The sequence below is a fragment of the Pecten maximus genome, chromosome 12, assembly GCF_902652985.1.
Source record: "Pecten maximus chromosome 12, xPecMax1.1, whole genome shotgun sequence".
Classification (NCBI taxonomy): domain Eukaryota; kingdom Metazoa; phylum Mollusca; class Bivalvia; order Pectinida; family Pectinidae; genus Pecten; species Pecten maximus.
Genome location: NC_047026.1, coordinates 4,079,799 through 4,095,755, shown reverse-complemented (window position 1 = coordinate 4,095,755; position 15,957 = coordinate 4,079,799).

Here is a 15,957-nt window from a genome sequence, read left to right as displayed (position 1 = left end):
TATCTACATATCTGGTGGTATCCATCTAAATCTACATATCTGGTAATATCCATATAAATCTACATATCTGGTGGTATCCATATAAATCTACATATCTGGTGGTATCCATATAAATCTACATATCTGGTTGTATCTATCTACATATCTGGTGGTATCCATATAAATCTACATATCTGGTGGTATCCATCTAAATCTACATATCTGGTGGTATCCATATAAATCTACATATCTGGTGGTATCCATCTAAATCTACATATCTGGTGGTATCCATATAAATCTACATATCTGGTGGTATCCATATAAATCTACATATCTGGTGGTATCCATATAAATCTACATATCTGGTGGTATCCATCTACATATCTGGTGGTATCCATCTAAATCTACATATCTGGTGGTATCCATATAAATCTACATATCTGGTGGTATATATCTACATATCTGGTGGTATCCATATAAATCTACATATCTGGTGGTATCTGTCTACATATCTGGTGGTATCCATATAAATCTACATATCTGGTGGTATCCATATAAATCTACATATCTGGTGGTATCCATATAAATCTACATATCTGGTGGTATCCATATAAATCTACATATCTGGTGGTATCCATATAAATCTACATATCTGTGGTATCCATCTAAATCTACATATCTGGTGGTATCCATATAAATCTACATATCTGGTGGTATCTATCTACATATCTGGTGGTATCCATCTACATATTTGGTGGTATCCATCTAAATCTACATATCTGGTGGTATCCATCTAAATCTACATATCTGGTGGTATCCATCTAAATCTACATATCTGGTGGTATCCATCTACATATCTGGTGGTATCTATCTACATATTTGGTGGTATCCATCTAAATCTACATATCTGGTGGTATCTATCTACATATCTGGTGGTATCCATCTACATATCTGGTGGTATCCATCTACATATCTGGTGGTATCTATCTACATATTTGGTGGTATCCATCTAAATCTACATATCTGGTGGTGTCCATCTAAATCTACATATCTGGTGGTATCCATATAAATCTACATATCTGGTGGTATCCATATAAATCTACATATCTGGTGGTATCCGTCTACATATCTGGTGGTATCCATCTAAATCTACATATCTGGTGGTATCTATCTACATATCTGGTGGTATCCATCTAAATCTACATATCTGGTGGTATCCATCTAAAACTACATATCTGGTGGTATCCATATAAATCTACATATCTGGTGGTATCCATATAAATCTACATATCTGGTGGTATCCATATAAATCTACATATCTGGTGGTATCCATCTAAATCTACATATCTGGTGGTATCCATATAAATCTACATATATGGTGGTATCCATATAAATCTACATATCTGGTGGTATCCATCTAAATCTACATATCTGGTGGTATCTATCTACATATCTGGTGGTATCCATATAAATCTACATATCTGGTGGTATCCATCTAAATCTACATATCTGGTGGTATCCATCTAAATCTACATATCTGGTGGTATCCATATAAATCTACATATCTGGTGGTATCCATATAAATCTACATATCTGGTGGTATCCATCTAAAACTACATATCTGGTGGTATCCATCTACATATCTGGTGGTATCCATCTAAATCTACATATCTGGTAGTATCCATCTAAATCTACATATCTGGTGGTATCCATATAAATCTACATATCTGGTGGTATCCATATAAATCTACATATCTGGTGGTATCATCTACATATCTGGTGGTATCCATATAAATCTACATATATGGTGGTATCCATATAAATCTACATATCTGGTGGTATCCATGTAAATCTATATATCTGGTGGTATCCATCTAAATCTACATATCTGGTGGTATCCATATAAATCTACATATCTGGTTGTATCCTTATAAATCTACATATCTGGTGGTATCCATCTAAATCGACATATCTGGTGGTATCCATCTAAATCTACATATCTGGTGGTATCCATATAAATCTACATATCTGGTGGTATCCATCTAAATCTACATATCTGGTGGTATCCATCTAAATCTACATATCTGGTGGTATCCATATAAATATACATATCTGGTGGTATCCATATGAATCTACATATCTGGTTGTATCCTTTTCGATATCATCATGTATCAGAATGTTTTCAAAAGCGGAATTTGACAAGGAGAATTCTTAAATGAAATGCTACTGAAAGTTCTACATGTCGTGATAAGAAATCCAGCCGAGTTTCATAGCGATCTCTTGAAAGCTGGATGAACAGATCTTGGCAAAATCAAGGGCAATAACTCTTTAAATTTGAAATCGACAAACTAAAAAGTCGCTCGGCAAAGAACAACGATATGTGATACAGCATAATTAGTATCCAAGAGATTTGTCAGAAACTTAGGAAGATCTCCGGAAATGGTTACGATGAATCAATGCCAATCTTGTCCAACCAAAACACCATGATTATGAAAAGAAAAACTTCAAGTTCCATAGAGATTGCTTGAAAATTGAGAAAAGAGATCTTCGGACAAAATAGTTTGCGCCGGAAGGCCCATGGAAGGACGGCGTTATGCCATAAAAGTCTTGTCGAATGGCAGGAGAAAACATGTTATATCTCTTATACGGAAATGCATTTTCCCACCGACACAGATACCAAAAAATATTGGTGATATCGTCATAATCGGAACTAGCCCGAGTTTCCTCTGGCCCTCACACCATGTCTAAACGGAACTATTAGTTACGGTTATGATACAAATATATATTGATATACCGTTTTAGCAATCGGCTGCAGGAATCTACTCTATATTAGGAGCGAAGTAGCCAAGAGTGGCAATTATGTTAACCTGGTGACAAGAATGTTTGTAACAAGCGTGGCAAGGTTAACCTGGTGACAAGAATGTTTGTAACAGACAACAGCCAGGTGTGGTAAGGTTAATCCTATATGCCGACCTCAGACACCAGTTCGATACTCAACCATTTGATCATAGGGTACAAATAAACCCGTTACCAGTAAATAAACCGACTCAATTGATGATATCAGTACCCTGTTCTTCAAAACGGTGTCAACTTCCGGATACAAACAAAAAATGTTCTTCCAGGATATATTTAACATTCAAGAACCAGATAATACGTGTTATTGTTAATTAAATTTGCTGTACAGCAACAAAACGTAGGAAAGTATCTGCAAAGTATTTCATAATTCTGAAAACTGGTATTTGGAAGTTTTTTTGTAGCTTCTCGTTAAGCTGACAGAGCTTTGAACCTACTTCACGCCTCGTCGAGCCACGATTGGTCAATGGTAATAAGACTTCATAACGCCGAACAAGGCATGCGTGTGTTTAATCAGGTCTGAATGGACATTTAAAGCTATTTTGTTTTATTTGGTGATGTCATAAGCAGGTCGACACATCCTTTATTTATACTGTCCGAGAAACGGTCTAACCTCAATACAAGTTTCTAGACTAGACGTTCATACATTTTTATATCGATTTCGTATTGACACAAAGGCTTGAATTAAACTCACTTGTAAATAACAATGATAAAAGGAATCGGTGGACAGCGAGTAATTCAGACCATTTTGGATTTCGAATTAACCCCAAAATTTAGAACTGACTGAAAGTTATAATGACACACGTGGCCTTTTTTGATAGTCGCTTGATTGAAAATAAAACTTGATTACTCAAAAGATTGGCTTGAATTTCACCAGTTTGATCGACATTAGAATAGCCATGCTTCAAACCAGTAGTAGTTTAAATCCATCTATCCGGGTCAAAAATCGCCATACCCCCAAAGGAAGCGTTTTTCACCCAATCTTGCTTAAAAAACTAAGGACCGCATTGGGTTCGAATTCCTCTATGCATTTAGTGAAACCTTTGATTCGGTGTTTTAAGGACTTTATTTATTTATTTATTTATTATTTATTTATTATTATTTATTTACTATTCCTCTGTTTCAACGAGATATTTCAATCGCCTCTCTTATGCTGTTATAGCTTTCTAGAAGTATCAGTATTGCTTAATTGAACGGCAGCAATCTAATTCAATTCATAAAATATGATACTAGATTTATCTCGTACGGCATCACTACATCATGCATGTAATATCTTTGTCAGTCATGACCCATTATCTACTTTGTAAACCGACCTCTTGTTTCACGCTATACGCGTGACCGAGTGAATAAATCAATATTGAATCTTGAATTCCTATTTATTCTGTATATTGCTTTATGCGCCTGTAGTAGTATATTAAACCAGATAGATAGTCAGAATTATTCGAACTACTCCCTGTCACATTTCCTGAATTACCTTATCGAGTTTAAATTATGTAGATTTGATACAAATCATTTAATAGATTCGAATGTCTTCATCCAGGCTGAACGTGGGTGTTTTTTTTAAAGGAGCATTCCTTCGTTCGGACATCACAAACATGCACAATATCTGTTGATGTACTCTATGTCCGAACGATGATAATATGAGTGTGTGTGCCTACAAGTAATGAAATTAACACCGAAATGTACAAGAAAAATATGTATCGTATCAAAATACCGCCTGTCTTTGTGGTAATTAGTGATATTTCGGGTCGAATTAAGAATTTTCAGGACTTAATATACGATAACTTTGGTTTATCTTGAGAATAAAACTCCCGTTTTAATGTAAAGATTATTATTTTTACTACTCGGAAAAATGCATATTTCACAGTAAGTTTAATTTTGACGACCTAAACTTTATTCAAACGAATAAATGCCCCTTTAAGGTTATAACATAGGCACTTGCATGTGGTAATTAACACCAGAGTTAAACTTATCCTCGATAAGTACTTTATATTGTATACATACCGAGGATGGTGTTAGTTACCACATGCAAGTGCCTATGGTTCGATACTGAATAACATTGACCTACTTTAGCCCGCGATAGTTCAGCCGCTGAAGACGTTGGCCTACGTAACCTCAGGTGAAGATCTGTGGTGCGTGGTTCGAGTCACAACCCGCAACGGTTTGTTTTTCTCGAGAAGCTGATAAACGGATCAGTCTGCGCTAACGTGGTTATGTCCTTCTGCAAGACACTTTACGATAATTGCTCTGGGTGGCATGCGACGGACCTCCCGTACGCAGTGAGGTAGCCACCAGCTACTACAAGTACTTTCAAACCTTTGGTTCAATTGTGCAATGATACAGGCATACGATACAATCGAAGGGAAATCGAGGTTCTTCTTGAGTATATGAGAGAGGGGCAATGTAGTTATATATGTAAAGAGGTTTCATGTGCCTGTGGTCCGATGATACTTGCTTCCCGAGTTTGAGCTTTCAGAAGAAATTCAGAGTAGGCTTTTAAAACAAGAGATTCATGAGATATCTTTGCTCCCACCACTGAATTGTCGGTATCGCTCCTGTGAAATACTGATCTTTTCTGTATGCCCCCCCCCCCCCCCCCCCCCCCCCCACCCCCCCCCCCCCCTTCTTTTCCTTGTTCCTCCTAATCATTTGATAACACGGAAAACCTACAAATTAATTCTAAGAAGAACTTTCTGAAATATATCATTAACAAATCTCAACTTTTGAAATCCAAGATGGCAAACTACCGGCCATTTTGTTCTCCCAATCAGGACTGAAAATTAAATTGCCACAACTAGGGACTAGGGGACCTCTCAAGAAATAGACGATTACTACATGCATTTGCAAATGTCAAAATACAAGATGGCCGTCTGTCGGCCATTTTATTTTCCTGAACAGACTCAAAATTGAATCGGCACAAGGACGTATCAAGGGGAACCATCACATAGAGAAATATCCCTCCAGTAATTCTCAAGAAATAGTGACAACGATGGGTTTGACCGCGGACGCACATGTACATGTTGGGTGACTTGAATAAAAATCCGACCGGCGATAGAACAAATAATTTAGATAAAAGTAATTTAAAAGAGATGTTTTGTCATTGGTGCGTGGGAGGATATTTGTTCAGTAAAATGAACTCTCCAATTTTCTTTTGTTCCCTGATCATATTCTGTGAAACAGTATACCCTAACACTGCCAAGATGGCAACCCTATCAATAGTAAATTTATTTCAAGTTTAGACTGACATTTGAATATTGGCGTAAAGCAATCTGAAAACGTCATTGATTGAAAGTCGTAGGCGTACGTATTGAGTATGTATATACCTGTCAACTAGGTAAATAGTGGGCATTGTTCTCTTAGAGACATTTGATCAGAATAGGGGTAAATGATGATTGTATAAAGACGGAAGAATAGTGTAGAACAGAAGTGACAGACGGAGTGAGGGAAGAATAGTGTAGAACAGAAGTGATAGACGCAGTGAAGGAAGGATAGTGTAGAACAGGAGTGACAGACGGAGTGAGGGAAGAATAGTGTAGAACAGAAGTGATAGACGGAGTGAGGGAAGAATAGTGTAGAACAGAAATGACAGACGGAGTGAGGGAAGAATAGTGTAGAACAGAAGTGACAGACGAAGTGAGGGAAGGATAGTGTAGAACAGAAGTGATAGACGGAGTGAGGGAAGGAGTGTGTAGAACAGAAGTGACAGACGGAGTGAGGGAAGAATAGTGTAGAACAGAAGTTACAGACGGGGGGAGGGAAGAATAGTGTAGAACAGAAGTGACAGACTGAGTGAGGGAAGAATAGTGTAGAACAGAAGTAATAGACGGAGTGAGGGAAGGATAGTGTAGAACAGAAGTGATAGACGGAGTGAGAGAAGAATAGTGTAGAACAGAAGTGACAGACGGAGTGAGGGAAGGAGAGTGTAGAACAGAAGTGATAGACGGAGTTAGGGAAGAATAGTGTAGAACAGAAGGGACAGACGAAGTGAGGGAAGATAGTGTAGAACAGAAGTGATAGACGGAGTGAGGGAAGAATAGTGTAGAACAGAAGTGATAGACGGAGTAAGGGAGGAATAGTGTAGAACAGAAGTAATAGACGGAGTGAGGGAAGGATAGTGTGGAACATAAGTGACAGACGAAGTGAGGGAAGAATAGTGTAGAACAGAAGTGACAGACGAAGTGAGGGAAGAATAGTGTAGAACAGAAGTGACAGACGGAGTGAGGGAGGAATAGTGTAGAACAGAAGTGATAGACGGAGTGAGGGAAAGAATAGTGTAGAACAGAAGTGACAGACGGAGTGAGGGAAGAATAGTGTAGAACAGAAGTGACAGACGGAGTGAGGGAAGAATAGTGTAGAACAGAAGTGACAGACGGAGTGAGGGAGGAATAGTGTAGAACAGAAGTGACAGACGGAGTGAGGGAAGAATAGTGTAGAACAGAAGTGACAGACGGAGTGAGGGAAGAATAGTGTAGAACAGGAGTGATAGACGGAGTAAGGGAATAATAGTGTAGAACAGAAGTGATAGACGGAGTTAGGGAAGAATAATGTAAAACAGAAGTGACAGACGGGGTGAGGGAAGAATAGTGTAGAACAGAAGTGATAGACGGAGTGAGGGGAAAATAGTGTAGAACAAAAGTGACAGACGAAGTGAGGGAAGAATAGTGTAGAACAGAAGTGACAGACGGAGTTAGGGAAGAATAATGTAGAACAGAAGTGATAGACGGAGTGAGGGAAGAATAGTGTAGAACAGAAGTGACAGACGGAGTGAGGGAAGAATAGTGTAGAACAGGAGTGATAGACGGAGTGAGGGAAGAATAGTGTAGAACAGAAGTGATAGACTGAGTGAGGGAAGAATAGTGTAGAACAGAAGTGGCAGACGGAGTGAGGGAAGATAGTGTAGAACAGAAGTGACAGACGGAGTGAGGGAAGAATAGTGTAGAACAGAAGTGACAGACGGAGTGAGGGAAGAATAGTGTAGAACAGAAGTGATAGACGGAGTGAGGGAAGAATAGTGTAGAACAGAAGTGACAGACGGAGTGAGGGAAGAATAGTGTAGAACAGAAGTGACAGACGGAGTGAGGGAAGAATAGTGTAGAAACAGAAGTGATAGACGGAGTGAGGGAAGAATAGTGTAGAACAGAAGTGACAGACGGAGTGAGGGAAGAATAGTGTAGAACAGAAGTGACAGACGGAGTGAGGGAAGAATAGTGTAGAACAGAAGTGACAGACGGAGTGAGGGAAGAATAGTGTAGAACAGAAGTGACAGACGGAGTGAGGGAAGAATAGTGTAGAACAGAAGTGATAGACGGAGTGAGGGAAGAATAGTGTAGAACAGAAGTGACAGACGGAGTGAGGGAAGAATAGTGTAGAACAGAAGTGACAGACTGAGTGAGGGAAGAATAGTGTAGATCAGAAGTGACAGACGGAGTGAGGGAAGATTAGTTTAGAACAGAAGTGACAGACGGGGTGAGGGAAGAATAGTGTAGAACAGGAGTGACAGACGGAGTGAGGGAAGAATAGTGTAGAACAGGAGTGATAGACGGAGTGAGGGAAGAATAGTGTAGAACAGAAGTGACAGACGGAGTGAGGGAAGAATAGTGTATAACAGAAGTGACAGACGGAGTGAGGGAAGAATAGTGTAGAACAGGAGTGACAGACGGAGTGAAGGAAGAATAGCGTAGAACAGAAGTGACAGACGGAGTGAGGGAAGAATAGTGTAGATCAGAAGTGACAGACGGTGTGAGTTCTGGATGAGTAGAGATTTGTCGTGTGAGAAAGAGTGAGTGAGTGATTTAGGGAAAATTATAGGGTTAACAAGAACGGGTGGGGAGGGGTTCAGGGGAGGAAAAGGGAGGAAAATTATAGGGATAACGAGAACGGGTGGAGGAGAGGTTCAGGGGAGGAAAAGGGAGGAAACTTATATGGATAACGAGAATGGTGGAGGAGGGGTTCAGAGGAGGAAAAGGATGTGAATATTATAGGAAGACGATGAACACATCTGTAGGAAATGGCAGATACAGCGATTGGGGACGGAGAGAACATTTGGTAATCTAAAAGGGAGAGACAAATGACGGATGATTTTGAGTCATTTGGATCAAATAATAATGAGAAGGAGTTTTCAGTAGTTTTGTAACTAATGTCGCCATTGTAATTGTCTGAACCTGTATAGAGGTGTCTAGAAAGATCCCGATATCTATAACTGTGAAAGGAGATATTCTTATATCATAACACACAAGATTTGAATTATATATATAAAAAAAATACTTACCATGGCGAGGCCTAACAACAGTTAGAAAAGATCTCTCTCGATCGGCCGACATGAAAAGTACCTCCAATATAAACTACCAATACAAAAATCCACAAACCATTTTCTAAAATCTACAAGCAGTTCCTGCTAAACGATCAAATCGCCTGGCGCATATATAATAAGCTAATTGGTTGTGATCTATAGCCGGACACCTTGTTCACAGTTAGCCTGTTACACACACCTCAACACACGCATTGTTATAGACCATAGGACGTTTTTATAAAACATTTATTAATTCATAGCATTGTTTAACTCCGTGTCTATTTGGAAAACCTCCCAGGTATTAGTATATGATGCAAGTCTCGGAGTAAATTTCTGGAACTTTGTAAACTCTAAAACAGGTCGCTGGTGAATTTTTCGCGACGACAAACACAAAGGGTGCTGTTTCTCTGCGATAAAGTGAAAAAAGGTTCATTTTTTTCACAAGTCTTGAGTGAATTTCTAGACCTTTATACACTCTAAAACAGGTCGCTAGTGCATTTTACTGGGCTAAACGTCAATTTTTCGCGGCGACAAAGACAAAATTGCTGTTTTTCCGCGATAAAAGCTAAACTGGCACATTTTTCATGAACAAAATATCTCTTTTAGAGACTAAAAGTGGCGCGTTTTCGCTTTTTACGGCGACAACGTTTCTTTTTGAAGGAAAAAACGACACTTTTAGTTTTGTCGTGTATTTAATGAACACAAATCCATTCCACAGCGTAATTATATATTTAAACAAGAGCTCGTAAACGCTTACCGATAAAGCCGTTTGTGTCGTACTTGGTTCCCTGGCTCTGGGGTTAAGTACTGGATGGTGTGTCATAAAACCATTAATTAATCATTAATGTCCTCACGTGTCACTTACGTTACCGATGAGGATATAGATTTAATTAGAATGATCGTCAAAGATCAGGCCATCTGGCGTTCAACTACTGTATAATACTAATTTGTTTGGCGGTAAATACTGGAAGAGATCAGAGAATTAAACGTGATTACTGTGTAAATCAAATGTTATACAGAGGTCAATAACTGTAAACTCATAAATTATTCGGGGTGTTTTTATATTTTCGTGGGCACTCTTTTCATGTCTGACACTACCCCTGTTCTCTTTTTGAGAACGTGACATTGATTGGTTTCCTATTCAAAAATCAATGAAAAATCAGTTACCTTCTAACTTAAACTGGCAAACACATATACAAACAGAAACCATATAGAGCTCGGGGGCTAATTAATGTATATGGGGCGCCATTTTACTTTTAATTCTCATTTAGTGATTAGTTTGGTGTCGTACAATTTGTTTAACGTCCTATTGACAGCCAGGGTCATTTCAGGACGTTTCATAATTTGGAGGCGGAGAAAAACCACCGACCTACGGTCAGTACCAGTTAACAGCCCAAAGTAGGTTTCGAACTCGCAACCAAGAGGTGGAGGGCTAGTGATAAAGTGTCGGGACACCTTAACCACCCGGCCACCACGGCCCCTTCATATAGTGATGTCCCTTAAACGACTAAGTGATATATTTTCAAACTTCACTGTGATATCACTAAATGGGAATAAATCGTAAACGGCGCCCCATAATATCCAGTTTGGCTGCAAACAGACAGATGATTCAGAAGTCGTGAGATGTTATAATAAACAAATTCGAAACATTAAAAAAATCCGTAAATGATGATAAATTAGCATTGTCCTATGAAATCAATTCTACGTCCAGGTCACCTGAGTCTCGCTATCAACGCCAATATTTGCTGGAAACTTATCGACCAGCCGATCAGAGATCGGATGTGATAGATAGATAGATAGGTCACTTACGATGTAAATTTGTAGCAGGTTCTCAAACACTGGATGTACATATTGTACCCACATAATCAAGCGAGAACATTGTCCCGAGTAGACCATTAATGACGTCATCTCGTCTAATGCCCCCTATCACGAATGAAACAACAATTATCGCCTGTATCAGACTTTTCCATTTCCGAACAACCATCGTAATTATAACTAAAATGTGTTAATTAGCCGCTTTAACAGTTCAAACTAACCAACAAACAGCCAACCTTCTGTGAATATGTATTAATGAAGCACGTTTAGAAAAAAAAGGCAGAAAACCAGCTAGCATGAATCCCAAAGATGAATGCGGAAGTCTATTTCGACGCCAGATGGCGCAGTAGACATTTATTGGTTCTCAATATATTCCCTGCTCAGCAGAAACAAGTGGACTGATCCCTGGAGGGTTTCAATATGGCGGTCATCGTCACGGGAACTTGGCACGAACATGCTTTGACCTTGTGGTCCAGGTCGCAAGAGTACAAATCTTTGTGAGAACCAGAAGAATTGGTATTGTAATACATTGCAAACGTTCTAGACAAGAATTTATGTTTGTCGATTATTGACGTAACGGGGGCAATCACAATTTAAGAAAAAAAATCCTTTTAAAAATTCTGTTATGACTTTCTATGGGACATCTGGATTCCCTGAAGTTGGAAATGTCCGTAAAATAGGGACCAGGCGTTTCGGAATGATAAGCTTTCCATGCCTTGCCGGCGACACATTTCATGTAATACAATGTTAGCCAAACCCTGTAATTTAACGTTCTCAATGTGAAATACGGGGTAGTGAAATTAAATCACAAAGCATCCTAGCGAACATTATCGAAAACATTTTCATGAATTACATCACAAAACATCTTCGAAGTGTTAGGATAACGAATGCCTTTAGTCTTTATATATCTCGTATGCACAGACTGTAAGTGAACACAACCCGGGAATTTATTATATTGAATATATAACTAGTCATGAAGACGTCACGTATAAACATTAATTAGTATTGTAACAAAAATCTTTACATAAACCGTACTTTCCAATCTGAAGAAAACGTTTCTTTAAAAAAAATCATCACTGCATTAATCTGTTAAAATTTGGAAATTCGCTAAAATTTGACTGCGCCAAATTAAGTGTTTTTACGCTTATCCCAACATATTATACTGCTTATACGCATAGACCTTTTAAAGGGACATTCCTTCGTTCGGACATCAGAAACATGCATGATTTCTATTGATGAAATATATGTCCGAACGATGATTATATCAGTATCTTAGCATATATGTAATGAAATAAATGACGAAATGTACAAGAAAAAGACGCATCGTATATATAAGTACCGTGTGTCCTGAAAGGACAACACAGCTGTATGATATCCCTAACATCACTGACGAATTCTGGAATGACAGAACAGCTATATGGTGTCCCTAACATCACTGATGAGTCTTAGAATGGCTGAACAGCTGTATGATGTCCCCCACATCACTGGTAAGTCCTTCTAGGACTAAATAATTGTATGATGTCCCTAACATCACTGAATCTTACAAGGACAAAACAGCTGTATACATCACTAGTGAGTTCTAGAAGCCGTATAGACCTGATTGGGCACATCTGTGACTGATTTCACACTTGAAGTGGTACTCACTTGTGTGGTTCGTTTCATAAACCACTTTAAAAACTTTATTAAAATCAAAGAGACTTCTATATGACGTGTATTTGATCTAAACAAAAAAAAAAAAAACAAACAAACTCCAATACTCGTTCGACAAGCTATACTTTGGAAAATACTTGGCTTACAACCGAAATCATCTACATATCGTCGTTCGGAAGTCAAAACCTTGTAGCTACACTTTTTATGAAAATAAAGTTTTGCGTGTCTTCCTGACCCGTCTTCCTGCCCTGCTGCATCACCTTTCAAAAGTTTGTATATATCAGCCAGTGGAAAGTTGCATTTTCATCATGTGATCAAAAACACGAATTTTCATTGGCCATTAGATGCATCGGTTAAGTTGACGAAAATGGTAAGACAAGAAAAATGTAAATACAAGTGTATATGATGAACAGTCGTTTTAATGTTGTTATAGTCGATATGGCAGCAAGATGTATGGTGGGCAAATGTAGCATGGGAACCCTAACGGGTTCCATGGCATTTGCCCACCATTACATCGTGCTGTCATACCGACTATAACAACATTAAAATCGCTGTTCATTGCTTCGATATCAGCACTACCTGGTACCTAAATAACAGTAACAGTATGAAAACAACATTTTTGCTATAAATCACATGCCATCTTACTTTAGAGTTTCAGTGAAAATACAGTTTTTTTTCCTTCTACAGTTTGTGTTTTGCAGTGACAGCGTTTTTGACTCCCGAACGACGAATGGAAAGTACATAGGAATATAGTGTTTCGTGTTTGTTTGTTTTTTATTAACATACAGGGTCGTTTAAGGACGTGCCAGGTTTTGGAGGTGAAGGAAAGCCGGAGTACCCGGAGAAAAACCACCGGCCTACGGTCAGTACCTGGCAAATGCCCCACGTAGGTTTCGAACTCGCAACCCAGAGGTGGAGGGCTAGTGATAAACTAGCGTTAAAGTGTCGGGACACCTCAACCACTCGGCAACCGCAGCCCATGTGTTTCGTGTAATCTGATGTGACGTGACATACTCGGTAACGTGTAATTTTTGTGATATGACGTCATAGATCTGTCATACCATTGTTTAGACCTGGGTATCAACCATTGGAAAGTTTCATGGCCGATATTATGATTGTATCTGGAATAATTTTATTCCCTTACGCGATATTAAGTCAGACGTATTTGATTCTTGGTGACATGCCTCGCAGTTCTGTTGTCACACCATTGTTCTCATATTAAAAATATGACTTAACCAGGATTAGACTAGATTTGTATGGCGGGCGTCGGCAATAAATCACAAGACGTTAATTCCTCCGTAGCACCTGGTTTTAATTTTGCATTTTTGTATTTTCGTATTTTTCCAAGGTTTTCAATTCAAATCTATATTTTAGTTCATAGTTTGCCTCGTTTTATCGATTTTAAGGCAGAATTACATTTTGTATTTGAATTAATTTTTATTTTACTATCACAGGTGCGGTATGCTATCTTGTAAAGACGTCACAAAAATCATTCACGCAGCTGATACACGCCTGCTTATAAATCCAACTTCGAGTGTTATATAACATTGTGACAATATGAAAACGAAAGTGTCTTACATGATGACAAGGCGATTGCAGATTCGATAATCCAAGTCAACGGAATATGAAACTTACCTAAATGGTTTTCACAGAGTTCGGAATCAAAATCCATGAGCTGTTTGCTTCTACCTGTAATTTGCTGTCACCTGCCTGTCTGTCTTATAACTCTCCATTTATTCGCTAGATATAGAAACAGACTCGCTGATCAAATCCCCGTGGTCGCCATGGCTACTATATATAAGCCTTCTTGTTTGTCGCGAACAATCGATAATGTCAACACTAACAGTCTGGAGACCAGCATCTGTAACTCGATATTACTGACGTTCGGAATTCAAAGTGGCGGGAAAATTGCATGATGAAAATTGCGCCGAAACGGAGGCTCAAATTATGATTAACGCTTCTTGATTATACAGGTAGATCAAAATAATTATCTACATGGACAAGAGGTATTATCTTTTCAAATGTTGAGAGCGCATGTCTGTAAATGACTGATAATAATTCAGAACTGGATCCCGCTATCGAATGGGATTACAATATCAGTGGCGTAGGAAGTCGTCAAAAAGTGGGGGGCAAAATTTTTTTTAACCCTAAATTTTACGCACTATACAAATCGTATGCCATTTCCGCAAAATTAGGCAATAATTATCATTTCAACATCCCATGATAATTTTGATAATTGATGTAGTACAAAATAAGTTATTTACGCAAATCATGAATCACCAGGCCCGGCCAGGATTTTCGAAAGGGCGGGTGGTCCAGTAATTTAGTAATAATGCGAGCGCCGTAGGCGCGAGCCGATTTTTTTTTTTTTTTTTTTTTACGAGGGGTCTGAGGGGCCGCCCAGCGGGTCCAGGGCAGCGCCCTGATAGGGGGTTCAAGGGGGTCTAAGCCCTCCGCGGAAAATGAATATAGCACATTTCCAATAATTCGGGATCAGGCGCGGATCCAGGAGTTTTCGAAAGGGGGGGTCCAGTAATTAAGTGATCATGCGAGCGCCGTAGGCGCGAACCGATTTTTTTCCCCTTTTTGCGAGAGGTCTGGGGGCCGCCCAGCGGGTCCCAGGGTGGCGAAGCCCCCCTGTGGATCAGCAATCGAAAGGGGGGTGCAGTAATTTAGTGATAAAGCGAGCGCCGTAGGTGCGAGCCTAATTTTTTTTTGTATTTCCTCGTACCTGTCGGTAATTAGTATCACTCTATTCACGTTAAAACCGCGCATTTTTATTCATGTTGTGTTTCTGTCTTGTTCTCATTATGAACTCAACCTGTCTTGTTCTCATTATGAACTCAATTAACTTCACAAATTACCATCAACTTATTGAATCTATGTGATGAAGTTAAGCAAAATTTCGTATTAAGATATAAATATTGACTTACCAGGCTATTGCAGACGACCGACACACAGGTCTGAGGATTGATATACTAGTATAAAGGTCGGAATGTTCCGGATGTACAAGATACAGTTTTTATCGTTGCCTTCAAGAAAACATTATCGGTTCGAAAATATACAGATATTTATCGAAATGAATATATAAATTCGTGTTTTTTCCCCTTTTTTAGATTTTGGATGTCAAATAGTGGGGGGGGCAAAAAGATATGTTTGCCCCCCACTGAAAAAAGTGGGGGGCAATTGCCCCCCCCCCCCCCTGCCCCCCCGCTTCCTACGCCACTGAATATTTAATATGATTTCCATGATAAGATAAGATGCCATATAACTATGCACTTGTTAAAATTAAATCTTTTAGACATATCGAGAACTCAATTTTTAATCACTGCATCTAGGAAGCCTGTGATATGCTTTGTACAAACAGTGAT